Genomic DNA, 13,644 nt, shown 5'->3' with positions numbered 1-13,644 from the left:
AGAGGTTGTTCTCTAGCCTTAGGCGGGCTTTGCACGTTGCGACATCGGTAACAATGTGTTACTGATGCTGAAGCGATAGTCCCGCCCCCGTCGCACGTGCGATATCTAGTGAAAGCTGCCGTAGCGATTATTATCGCTACGGCAGCTTCACATGCACTCACCTGCCGTGCGACGTCCCTCTGGCCGGCGACCCGCCTCCTTCCTTAGGGGGGCGGGCCGTGCGGCGTCACAGCAACGTCACACGACAGGCGGCCAATAGGAGCGGAGGGGCGGAGATGAGCAGGATGTAAACATCCCGCCCACCTCCTTCCTTCTCATTGCAGCCGGGCGGCAGGTAAGGTGATGTTCCTCGCTCCTGCGGCTTCACACACAGCGATGTGCGCTGCCGCAGGAACGAGGAACAACATCGTACCTGTCGCACCATCGGCATTATGGAAATGTCGGAGGCTGCAGCAATGATACGATAACGACGCTTTTGCGCTCGTTAATCGTATCAAAAAGGTTTTACACGTTGCGATATCGACTGCGACGCCGGATGTGCGTCACTTTCGATTTGACCCCACCGACATTGCACCTGCAATGTCGCAACGTGAAAAGCCGCCCTTAAAATTATTAGGTCAGATTTGAGACCACCTATGAAAGAGGATCTGATGGAGGCAATTCTATTTCTCACAACAAATTCATAGACTGCACAAATGTTATTTTGTTATTTACTATGTTTTTGTTGAAAACTTTTTTTGCCAATTACATAGTTTATTACATAGTGTTATATATATATATATATATATATATATATATATATATATATATATATATATATATATATATATATATATATATATAGCTAATATATAAAGCTGAATGTGTGTGTGTGTGTGTGTGTGTGTGTGTGTGTGTGTGTGTGTATATGTTTGTATGTCCGGGATTGGCATCTGCACCGTCGCAGCTACAGCCACATTTTGCACACTCACATGTATGGACCCCGAGAGCGTCATAGGCTATGTTTTGAAGGGAAATTTTAACCCCACGCTTTACAGTTATTTGCCAAAAAACCTGCCTTCATTAAAGCGAATGGATCTGGGAGCAACAGTGCAGCCAGAACTACTGAAGAATGCGCAGCCACGCCCTTATATGGAATGTTGGCGTGTCACAATGCAGCCAGGGAAAGAGACAGACACAGACAGGGTAAGAAACAGACATAGACAAGGTAAGAGACAGACACAAAGAGACAGACACAGACAAAGAGACAGACACAGGGAAACAGACAGACAGGGAAAGAAAGGGAAAGAGAGACAGGGAAAGAGACAGAGATAGATAGTAGACAGACAGGGAAAGAGACAGAGACAGACGGAGAAAGAGACAGAGACAGTCAGAGACAGACAGACAAAGAGATAGAGAGGGAGACAGACATTATACTTACATTTATATCTACATTCTATTTTGTTAACAGCAGTTATTAACCCGGGAGAAGCCGGGCAGTACAGCTTATATATATATATATATGTATGTGTGTATGTATATATATATACTAGAAGGTGGCCCGATTCTACGCATCGGGTATTCTAGAATTTACGTATTGTGTAGTTCATGTATGATTTTTGTTATATATATATATGTTGTGTGTAGTTACCAAGTGTTTGTGTAGGCGCTGTACATGTTCTGGGTGTTGTCTGGGTGTGACGGGGGTGAGAGCGGTGTTGTATGTGTGTTGCGTTGTTTGTGGAGCGCTGTGTGTCTGTAGCGTTGTGTGTTGCGCGGTTTGTGTGTGTGTGGTGTGTTTTGGGGGGAGGTATGTTTTGTGCAATGTGTGTGTTGTGCGGTATGTGCGTATATTTGTGTGTGCCGCGGTGTTTGTGTGTTGGGTGTTGTGTGTGTGCAGCGTTGTCTGTGTGTGTAGGTGTCTGTGTAGGGCAGTTGTTTGTGGTTCCCAGTGTGTGTGTGTGTGTGTGTGGTGTGTTGTGCACTTCCCATCGTGCTCCATCCGCCATGCTGCGCACTCCCAAACGTGCACCATCCGCCATGCTGCGCACTCCCAAACGTGCACCATCCGCCATGCTGCGCACTCCCAAACGTGCTCCATCCGCCAGGCTGCGCACTCCCAAACGTGCTCCATCCGCCATGCTTCGCACTCCCAAACGTGCTCCATCCGCCATGCTGCGCACTCCCAAACGTGCTCCATCCGCCATGCTGCGCACTCCCAAACGTGCTCCATCCGCCATGCTGCGCACTCCCAAACGTGCTCCATCCGCCATGCTGCGCACTCCCAAACGTGCTCCATCCGCCATGCTGCGCACTCCCAAACGTGCTCCATCCGCCATGCTGCGCACTCCCAAACGTGCTCCATCCGCCATGCTGCGCACTCCCAAACGTGCTCCATCCGCCATGCTGCGCACTCCCAAACGTGCTCCATCCGCCATGCTGCGCACTCCCAAACGTGCTCCATCCGCCATGCTGCGCACTCCCAAACGTGCTCCATCCGCCATGCTGCGCACTCCCAAACGTGCTCCATCCGCCATGCTGCGCACTCCCAAACGTGCTCCATCCGCCATGCTGCGCACTCCCAAACGTGCTCCATCCGCCATGCTGCGCACTCCCAAACGTGCTCCATTCCCCATGCTGCGCACTCCCAAACGTGCTCCATCCCCCATGCTGCGCACCCCCCATTGTAATCCATCCCCCATGCTGCACCAGCATCAGCCTCTCTACCCGCAGCATCAGCCTTCTGTCCCCAGCATCAGCCCCTCTCTGTCCCCAGCCTCAGCCCCTCTCTGTCCCCAGCCTCAGCCCCTCTCTGTCCCCAGCCTCAGCCCCTCTCTGTCCCCTCCTCTGGCGACACTCACACACACGATCGCATCCACTCACACACACGATCGCATCCACTCACACACACGATCGCATCCACTCACACACACCCGATCCCGACACACACACACCCGATCGCATACACTCACACACACAGACACTGACGATATCGCACATACGCGCTCACAGTCACAACATCCGGAGATACCACATGCTTCTGGCCATGTGATCCTCCGTCAGGTCCTGGAAGGTCACAACAGCACAGTATCGAGGCCGAGAAGCAAGGGATATCGCCGGATGCTGTGAGTGTGTGGATGCGATGTGATGTGTGTGTGAGGTGTGTGTGAGAGTGAGTGTGAGAGTGAGTGTGAGCTGATGTGTGTGTGTGTGCGTGTGGATCTTCCGCCGCTACAGGACCTCGATGCGCTTGTAACCATGCCAACGTATCCCGTCCCCCGCTCGCACGGGAGCCCACACCACTCCCGTGCGAGCGGGGGATGGGGGATGGGGGGGGGGGGGGGGGGAGTACAGTACTCACCCCCCTTAACAGCCGTGTCAGTTCGGGGAATGCGCGGGGGGGGAGAGGGGGGGGGGGGGGGGGGGGGAGTACAGTACTCACCTCCGTGACAGCCCTGTCAGTTCGGGGAATGCGCGGGGGGAGGTGGGCGGGGCCAGAGCTAACGTGCGTTGCGTGAGGGGGGCGGGGCGTGGCGTGGCCGAATTGCCAATGCCTGCAGGGTGCCGGGGCGAGAGGCCAATCTGTGGGGGGGGCGGAGGCTGGGCGAGCGGCTGGCCAATCCGTGTGGGGGCGCAGCCTGGGCGAGCGGCCAATCGGTGTGGGGGGGCGGGGCCATGGCGAGCCCAGCGGCCAATCAGCTTTGTGTCACCGTAAGGACATGTCACGGTGACACTGTCACGGTGACACAATTTTGGAGCATGACAGACAGACAGACAGACAGAATAAGGCAATTATATATATATATATATATATATATATATATATATATATATATATATATATATATATATATATATATACACACATATATACCGTGTTTCCCCGAAAGTAAGACAGTGTCTTACATTCTTTTTACCCCCAAAAGTCCCACTATGTCTTACTTTCGGGGTATGTCTTATATTGGAAAAAAATCCCACAGCAATCGCAGCAAGTCTCCATGCAATGTACCGTATGGGGACTTGCCGCGATTGTTTGGAGGTGGAGTGGTAAAATGGACTAGGCAAGAGGCTGCACCAGAGTGCAGCGGTGTCAGCAGCGGCTGGTACTGATACATGGCCGGCACTGGGACCCTGCGCTGCCGCCTGGTCTACATCAGCCACCTAGATCTCACCGACGCTAGGACCCAGCCGGCGCAGTCGGCTCTAGGACCCAGCGCGGCTCGCACATTCCTCTCATTCCAGTGAATGGGGCTGATTGTTGGTGCAGAGCGCTGAGTGCAGCACACACTATCCGCTGTGCCGGGACCATGCTGAGCCCCCGGCCGCACTCCAGCCCCTGCACCCAAACTTTCTGCACGGGACTCGTGTGTCAGGTAAAGGGGGAGGGAGGCCGCTTTGTCTCCAGAGAAGGGGAAAGTAGTGCAGCGTGCGGGCACAGGGATGGGAAGCAGGAACGGACAACATTACTGCGTCTCCCACGGTCTCCACATCCCTCCGCTCATTCCGCTCCAGATCCGTTTACTATGTCTTATTATTATATATATATATATATATATATATTTTATACACACAATTACAGTTTTGTTATTCAGTTTTTCAGTTTTTGTATTACATATTTACAATTTATTACAGTTTTTTGTGTTCTAAAGTTGTATCCAATAAATATATTTTATGTTCTATCTAAATATCTTGATTATTGTATCATAAAAATGATTAAATGTCTGATGTTCACATTGCACTACAATACATTTTTCACTTAAATATAAGCAATATATGTGGGAGTCGGAGTCGTGGAGTCGTAGTCGGTGCTAGGGAAATTGAGGAGTCGGAGTCGGAGGTTTGGCTTACTGACTCCACAGCCCTGTGTAAAATGGAATGTTTTTTCACTCTACATGCTTCTACTTTGATCCCCTGAGGGCAGATCAAAATGCGCCTGCACAGGACCTCACTGTTGGCTAGTGTACATGACGTAGATTGCATCATTCACACTAGCTTCAGAAGGAGGGCAAAGATGGCCAAAAGAGGAGGCACGGGACCTGGAGAACGGATACGCCCATCCGACCAATCTGCTCCGCACCGACCGTTCAGTAAGTATTATAAACATTCGGTGACAGGTTCCAATTAAGGTGCCTTTATATGGGCAGAAAATCAGTGAACGAGTGTTTGTTATAATGCTCGCTATCAGCCATGTATCACCTAATGAATGAGAAAACCACTCAATCATTAGACCATTTACATCAGCAATAAAATCATAGTAATTGGTAGCATAATGCCCCTACACTGTACAGTGCCTTGAAAAAGTATTCATACCCGGTGAACTTTTCCATTTTTTCATGTTACGTCCACAAACATAAATGTATTTTATTGAGATCTTATGTGATATACCAAAACTAAGTAGTAAATATTTGTGAAGTGTAAAGGAAATGATACATGGTTTTCTAAATATTTAAAAAAAATAAATCTGAAAATTATGAAGTGCATTTGTATTCAACCCCCTGTAGTCTGAAACCTCTACATAAAATCCTGAGTGACCAATTGCCTCAAATAGTCTCCTTTTTAGTAAATGGAGTCTCCCTATGTATAAATTTATTTTCAGTATAACTACAGCTGTTATCTGGAAGCTTCGGAGGTTTGTTGGAGAACATTAGAGATCAAACAGTCAATACTTAAACGGACCACCTTTAGCTGCAAGTACTGCTGCAGGTCTTCTGGGGTATATTCTATCAGCTTTGCATATATAGAGGCTGACATTTTTGCCTATACTGTACTTCTTCACAAATTATCTCTAGCTCAGTAAGATTGGATGGAGATCGTCTGTCAACAGCAATTTTCAAGTCTTATCACAGATTCTCAATAGGATTTAGGTCTGGACTGTGACTGGGTCTTTCACACACATAAATATGCTTTGATATAAAACATTCTATATTTATGATCATTTTGGTTATATTTATTCAATCAGATTGCTATAAAATTAGTTTTTTCTTCCCAGAAACATTTCAAGAAATTTGTTTTAGGCAAGTAAACAAAAATGACAAAGAACAAAATGAAAACAAGACAAGGGGAAGACTTTCAGTCATTAATTTCTGCACTGCTTTTGATGTCAATCATTACCGACACCCTGATGTAGGCTCTTAACATTAGTGTGCACAGAGCCTTAAAAACCAGAACCATTTTAGACTGGAAATATGATTAATAAAAGCGCATAGAGAATAATAATACATCTCCTGTGTAGTTATAATAAGGCACCGGCGCAGTTTTCGTCTCACTATAATCTAACCATATTCTCATTTAGACACTGTTGCCTTGGAGCTTTCTGCCTTGTTACACATAACAGAAGGATTAAGGGGAAAATGATAAAAACAGACAACTTATTTCATAGCCTGTGCAGTAGATCAACTCCCACTCGCAAAATCAGTTACAATCCAGATTGCTGTAAAGCCTGGGCATACAAGTGTGCTCCCCATCAGGTGGGCACTAAAGGGGCTCCTACATGAGGCTACTGTACATCTTAGGTCAGGTCCACATTACTGCAGGGCTCCCATCGAGCACTACGTCTGAGATTCCGACTTGAATGACGCTGACGGAGTCACTGAGGCCACTGTCCGGTCTCCATCCTGGCAACACTAATCTTTTTCTGTTTATCACATATTTATTCAAGTCAGAAAAAGGCGAATAGTGCTAGGATGGACAGTGTCCACGGCGACTTCATTCAACTCCATCAGGGTTCCCATCAGAACACAGTTTTCTGGGGATTCTGACAGAAACCCTGACTTAAAGGGTTATTCCCAATTCTCCAAGATGCTATCCCAATATGTAGTAGGTGTAATAATAATAATAATAATAATCTCAGCAAATACCTCCACTTAGAATTGTAGTATAGTTCTTCTGATTCACTGTTGTTACCTCATGTTCAGGGCATTGCAGGACCTTAGGTATCCATGCTTATGACTACTAACAACTAACTGGCTGTGACTATATGCGTGGTAGTAACCAGGGCTACCTAAGGTCCTGCAATTCCCTGAACATGAGGTAACGACAGTGAATCAGGAGAACTATACTACATTTCTAATTGGAGGTATTTGCTAATATTATTATTAATACATATTGGGCTAGGATCTTGGAAATGAGAATACCCCTTTAAGGGTCTAGCATTTCTGATTTCAGACTGCCGATCCTTTGGTTCTCTTGAAGACATTTTTCTCACAGAGGATTCAGGAGCACTCTGCAGAGTGAGTGCTCTTGTGAATAGGAGAAACAGCCAGGATGGCCTTAGCAGACAGAGATCATTGTATTAATATGACCGCAGCTCTACAAACATCACAACATTGAATAGGTTTAACCCATTAAACTCTAAGTGATGTTTCATTCTTGTGTTTTTGTTTATTCCTCTCCTTCTTCCAAAAAACCATAACATCTACTTTTCAGTCAATATAGCCACATGAAAGCCATGTTTGCTGCATTTCTGAAACACTCCATTCATTTTGGCATACCATGAACTGAAAAGAGGAAAATCACCTAACTGCAGTGAAATAGTGGGAAACAAAAACACAACTATTTTTGTTTTCAATTTTTTTCCTGTTTCGGTGTTTACCTTATGATAAATAATTTTATATTAGTTCTGGAAATGACGTACACATTAATGCAACACTATATTTTTTACGTTTTGCTACCATACCCCTCGGATTAGTCACTTTGTCCCGGAAGCACTTTAGCATGTTTTTCTCTGACACTGTTTGCTGTCCAGAAGCCCATTTTGGAGCCTTGTTGCTCTGCATGAATCAGCTGACAGGATCCCTTTAAGGCTGGGGCCAAATGAGCACTACTGTGAGTGCATCGCATGACACTGGGCTCCAGCTCTGCTGGAGTGTAAGCCGAGTGTCATGCCACTATGATGCGATCAGAGCACAGCCGCGGAGGAGGGGGCGGGTGACTAAACTCCCTATCTCCTTCATTATCAGCTGATGCGTATATAGCACTATACACAGCAGTAATGCGAGTGCAGGGCGATGTTTCTCTTGCACCCATAAACTTGTATGGATGCGAGTGAAAACTAATTGGATTCCACCCGTGGCATGCTGTGATTGTTTTCTTGGTCCGTTTAGAGCTGAGGAAAAAAAAAATCCCCATAGAGTAACATTGGTCCAAGTGGAATGTGATTTTTTTTATCGCATTCCACTTGTTCCGTTTTACTCGCTGTGTGTCCTTAGCCTAAGGATTCCTGAAGCCAGAAGCTCTACTGTTATGAGCAGATGAAGCTGCGCCTGGTCATACATTCCCATGCAGGGAAAATGGAGTATTACATGCTAGCCTCCATTTCAGTAGGAATGGTGACAGTGTATGGCATATCCCCTGATGAATGCTCTGATCTGGAGGCAAAAAACGGATTGTGATTTTTGAACACCCTAAAAAAGGTCATTTTATTGCTGCATAGCTATCAATTTTCCAGGCAGCACACCATTATAATCTTATAATGCTAGCCACCATGTAATACTGTATATGAACAAGTCCAAATATTAGGCAATTTCTTCAGATGTGACCACAAGAACAAAATATCAGTGTTGCACACGGAGTAAAAATCATGGTACTACAGCACTAATTGAATACGCAAATAGCTAAAACCCTTGTAACTATAATGCTGGCGTGCTAATGTTAGACAAGGGATGAAAAACACATCACATTAGCCCATATGTGTCCTCACAAAAAGACAGCTGCTTAAATAGGAATAGAAAATAGATACCTACAATACAATTAGTGCAACAAGTAAGGTGTGGGAGATAAGCAACTGTCCCATTACAGAAATGAAGAAAGCCAGCCAATGTGGAAGGACTCCCAAAGACACCGCTATCAAGCCAAAGGTGGACACACCAAGACTAAAGAGCATCCAGGAACGTGAAGGTCCGCTTACTACGGGTGCAGTCCTGTATTCAGGAGATAGTCCTGACCATGCAGAAGGATCCGGTGGGTGATAGGTCCAGACTCTCTTCAGTTCTGGTGTTGTGGAGTCAATCCCTCCGGTGTTCCCAGTAAGGCATGGATAACAGGACCAGACGCTTCGGTTGGCAGCATCCCTGGTAACCACACGTGTCAGTGAAGGCGTGTGACGTCACTGCCAAGTACAGTATTCTGTTGGGGCCAAAAAAGACTAACGCGTTTCGTGAGCACAGTTCCTCTTCATCAGGGTCTGGCTGCTGCTAGTCAGAGGATGCCTAATATAGCCTAATAGTCTGTCTCATACACAAATTACTTTGGACACAGAAGGGAGAATTGGAAATTAGAGTATAAAAATACCATAGTTTTTACTCTGCGTTCAGTACAGTTTTTCACGGGTCAGCACACAGGGATGGTGGTCTGCCAGCAGCTATCAGCAGTTATGTTTATTCCTCATGGTGGGCACTTGGGTGTTTTGTGTCTATAAAGAATATGATTCTGGTCATTAAAGAAACAAAAAAGAGAACCTGACTACTATTACCATTATATAGACAAGTCAAGGCTCATTTATATGAGAGCTCAATCTGTGTTTTTCACCCATTATAATCTATGGAGCCTCTTCACATGTTCATGTCCATCATCTGCATACCATCAGTGACTTGTCTGTTATTGATCTGTTATGGATCAAACGTACCCGTGTAAGTCTATGGGGCCATGAGAAACATAGACAGCGCTTGGAAGCCATAGTAGCATCCGAGTGCTGTGTTTTTTATATTTGGTGTGATAGGAGAAGCTTCAGAAACCTCTATCTTTTTTTAAAACTGATGAATCTGATACTCGGACCAAACACTGATGAAAATCAAATCCAAACTACTTTTTAAAAGGACTTTGTCGGCAGAGATGGAGTGTGTATACCAAATCCATGAGTCCACGGTATCATGGAGTGATCAAACATTTAAGTGCACCTTCCCACCACCTCCACTTTCCCCTCCTTTTTGATTGACAGCTCTGGCTTCATAGAGGAAAAGAAGGGCTGTGACCGATTCTAAGTAAGCCGATAGGAAGGTGCACCTAAATGTTTGGCCCCACCATGATGCACCAAGCACCTGTACTTGGTTTAGACAGTCATTCTGTGTCAACAGAGTCCCTTTAAAAAACATATCATGCAAACAAGGAGTAACGGAGGCTAAAATGCATAACAGAATGGAAAAGTAGATCATTTCCATAGAAAGTATGATACCATCAATCTATGACTAGTCACTAGACTTATAATTAAAAGACGGTTGGCACCTACAGCAGCCTTCACACTTGTGTCTGCTATGAAGGCTGCAGTCTATCCATGGCCTCTAAAGGACTGCGCATAATATCAAGGGACCACCTGGTACAGCGCCGCTCCGGAAGGTGGGCATGTGGCTTTCATATTACACTTTACCATTGAATGAGGGGTTGTCCAGTACCGGACAACTACCTTAAGATAGGTCAGGAGACCCCATAAATCAGGGGTGGGGAACCTCCGGCCCGCGGGCCGCATGCGGCCCGCCATGACCTTTTATGCGGCCTCCGGGCACATTCCCGGGGGCTGTAGTGCTGGGGCCGCCAGCCCTTTAAATGACCACATGCACTGTTTGGGAGAACCAATGGGCTCTCCCGCTGTCCAGTAGCATAATCAGCGGTGTGTGCCCGCCCCTCTGTCCCCTCGTGCTGTGTGTGTGCCCGCCCCTCTGCCCTCCGGAGCGATGTGCCCGCCACTCTTTCCCCTCGTGCTGTGTGTTCCCGCCCCTCTGCCCTCCGGAGCGATCTGCCCGCCCCTCTTTCTCCTCGTGCGGTGTGTCCGCCCCTCTGCCTTCCGGAGCGATCTGCCTGCCCCTCTTTCCCCTCGTGTGGTGTGCCCGCCCCTCTGCCCTCCGGAGCGATCTGCCCCCTCTTCCCTCGGCGCGATGTGCCCGCCCCTATGTCCTGTCGTATGGTGTGACCGCACCTTTCAACTCCAGAGCGATCTGCCCGCCCCTCTGCCCTCCGGCCTGCACTGTCTCCGGCGCTGTGTGTGCGCGCCTGCACTCTGCTCCCTGTCCAGTACTTTGTGTACCCTCCCCCCAGAGTTGTGTGCAACGATCAGTGCTGTGTCCCTCACCCCATGCTGTCTATCACCTCAGGTTTGTGGCTCCCCGGTAATGTCAGGGCTCTGCAGGTGTTGTGTGCAGAGCCTTGACATTACTGGGGGGCAGTGCTGTGTGCCTCCCAATGCTGTGCATCACCCCCAGTGTTGTGTTCCCCCAGTGATGTCTGTGCCCCCCTCAGTGATGGCTTTGCCCCCAGCTCCTCTTGTGATGTGTATGTCCCCTAGCCCCTCTTGCGTTCTGTATGCCCCCCAGCACCTCTTGCGTGGTGTATGCCCCCCAGCCCCTCTTGTGTTGTGTTTGTCCCCCCAGTGTCTCCTGTTATGTGTATGCCCCCCCAGCATCTCTTGCGTTGTGTATGCCCCCCAGCCCCTCTTGTGTTGTTTGCCTTCAGCGTCTCTTGTGACTTATACATCACATTGGAGAGGCTGGGGGCATATACATCACAGGAGACACTGGGGACATACACAACACAGGAGGGGCTGTGGGCATTTACATCACAGGAGGGGCTGGGAGCATATATAGCTCATGTGATGTATGTGCCTCCAGTGTCTCCTGTGTTGTGTATATACAGCAGTCCCAGCGTTTCCTTTCTGTGGTGTATACGTCAGTCCCAGCGTTTTCAATGTGATGTATATGCCCCCAGCCCCTCCAGTGATGTATGTGCCTTCAGTGACTCCTGTAATGTATATAGAGCAGTCCCAGTGTCTCCTATGTGCTGTGTGTGCCTCCACTGTCTCCTATGTGTTGTGTGTGCCTCCAGTGTCTCCTATGTGTTGTGTGTGCCTCCAGTGTCTCCTATGTGTTGTGTGTGCCTCCAGTGTCTCCTATGTGTTGTGTGTGCCTCCAGTGTCTCCTATGTGTTGTGCGTGCCTCCAGTGTCTCCTATGTGTTGTGCGTGCCTCCAGCGTCTCCTATGTGTTGTGCGTGCCTCCAGCGTCTCCTATGTGTTGTGCGTGCCTCCAGCGTCTCCTATGTGTTGTGTGTGTCTCCTATGTGTTGTGTGTGCCTCCAGCGTCTCCTATGTGTTGTGTGTGCCTCCAGTGTCTCCTATGTGTTGTGTGTGCCTCCAGTGTCTCCTATGTGTTGTGTGTGCCTCTAGTGTCTCCTATGTGTTGTGTGTGCCTCCAGCGTCTCCTATGTGTTGTGTGTGCCTCCAGCGTCTCCTATGTGTTGTGTGTGCCTCCAGCGTCTCCTATGTGATGTATATGATTTAGCAAATATTATTATCACAAAGAGTTGACTGCGCTTCAGACCGAGACAGAAAAGCAGTTGTGAGAAGAAACATGATTAGTATCATCCAACATCACAGCCGCACCAAAGAGAAGCTGCTCCGGCCGCCACAGTAGGGGTGAGTTAATTGTTTGACCAAATATAGCCGGGTAATTTTCACATTGATAATTTTGTGCGGCCCCCGAAGGTTGGTAGAAATTTCCAAATGGCCCCCGGCTGAAAAAAGGTTCCCCACCCCTGCCATAAATACTGTGGTATATAACGTGAATTAATGCAGTCCATTTTCTCTAGGTAAGATACTAATCGAGAATCCTCAGTTCTTATCTTTTCTATCCACCGTCTTTCACAGCACAAAGATATTTCTAATTACCGGTTCAAGGTAAATCATTCTTGACTGCTTTTACGGCACATCACATTGTCACACCATGGTATTTGCCTGTAGAAGTTTACAAAGCTTTTAGTTCCTATAATGTCTCAAAACACAACATTAATGACAACCATCTGATTAGATGGTAAATCCTGGTGACAATGAAAAAATAAAAAATATATTGGATGGAACAGTTCTGACTCTGCTCCCATTGCATATGTAAGCCGTAACCCCCATTCACCTAATAGAAGCCAAACAAGGGTCCTACTGGCTTTTCCAGGAACTGCTATTCAGTATGTCCACCCATATCCTGTCCACCGCCATTAACTTTAGAACGGCGGCAGCTATAGGCATAGAAGTGGTGTCTAGGTATAGTAAAGTAGCCATGCGCTACGCAATGAAACCACCTATAGCGCCACCTGGTGGAAAACAACGGAGTTAGCATTTTTATCTCGAAAACGGAATGAGATAGAGAAAAAAAGTGAATTAAAAAATTGTAGGGCATCATCAATTCAATACGAATCGACACCTCGCATACAGAAATGCTATGATATGAAACCCATGACCCCTCAAAACATTGAATGCTGGTCACGCATATGGCGCTCATTTAACTTTGATGCTCAAAGGGGCCACCGTCAGCTGCAATGCACATCTGGACTCTGCACAGCATACTGTATCTTGCTGCACATTGTGCAATATGGTAGGTAACATGTTTGCACAAGCATCTGTGATACGTCGTCGTAGGTCCTGCAATGTAGGTGGAGGGGTCGCATACACCTCCTGTTTGATGTGACCTCACAGAAAGAAGTCCAATGGGGTCAGGTCAGGTGAGTGTGGAGGCCACTCCACACAGCCACCATACCCAATGACTTGTAGGAAGGTCTCCATGAGGTATCGCTTCACGTCTGCAGCCTTGTGAGTTTTACACGTTCTAATCATAGCATTTCTGTATGCAAGGTGTCGATTCGTATTGAATTGATGATGCCCTACAACTTTGTAATTCACTTTTTTCTCTATCTC

General features: G+C 47.3%; 1 protein-coding gene across 2 annotated transcripts in view; it reads right to left on the bottom strand.

The window, feature by feature from the left end:
- The window catches only part of ZNF277 (zinc finger protein 277), a 153,591-nt gene that overhangs the window by 136,436 nt on the left and 3,511 nt on the right, over positions 1–13,644 (bottom strand). The window contains exon 1 of one of the 2 annotated variants that reach the window (XM_075345010.1): positions 12,628–12,647. The exons of the other annotated variant lie outside the window; for it this stretch is intronic. The gene's annotated coding sequence lies outside the window, so the exon portion shown is untranslated. Of the gene's footprint in view, positions 1–12,627; positions 12,648–13,644 lie in introns of those variants that run through there. 2 annotated transcript variants of the gene reach the window in all.

The sequence above is a fragment of the Anomaloglossus baeobatrachus genome, chromosome 4, assembly GCF_048569485.1.
Source record: "Anomaloglossus baeobatrachus isolate aAnoBae1 chromosome 4, aAnoBae1.hap1, whole genome shotgun sequence".
NCBI lineage: Eukaryota > Metazoa > Chordata > Amphibia > Anura > Aromobatidae > Anomaloglossus > Anomaloglossus baeobatrachus.
The sequence above is the reverse complement of the archived record's forward strand: the minus strand, read 5'-3'. Positions and strand labels throughout refer to the sequence as shown.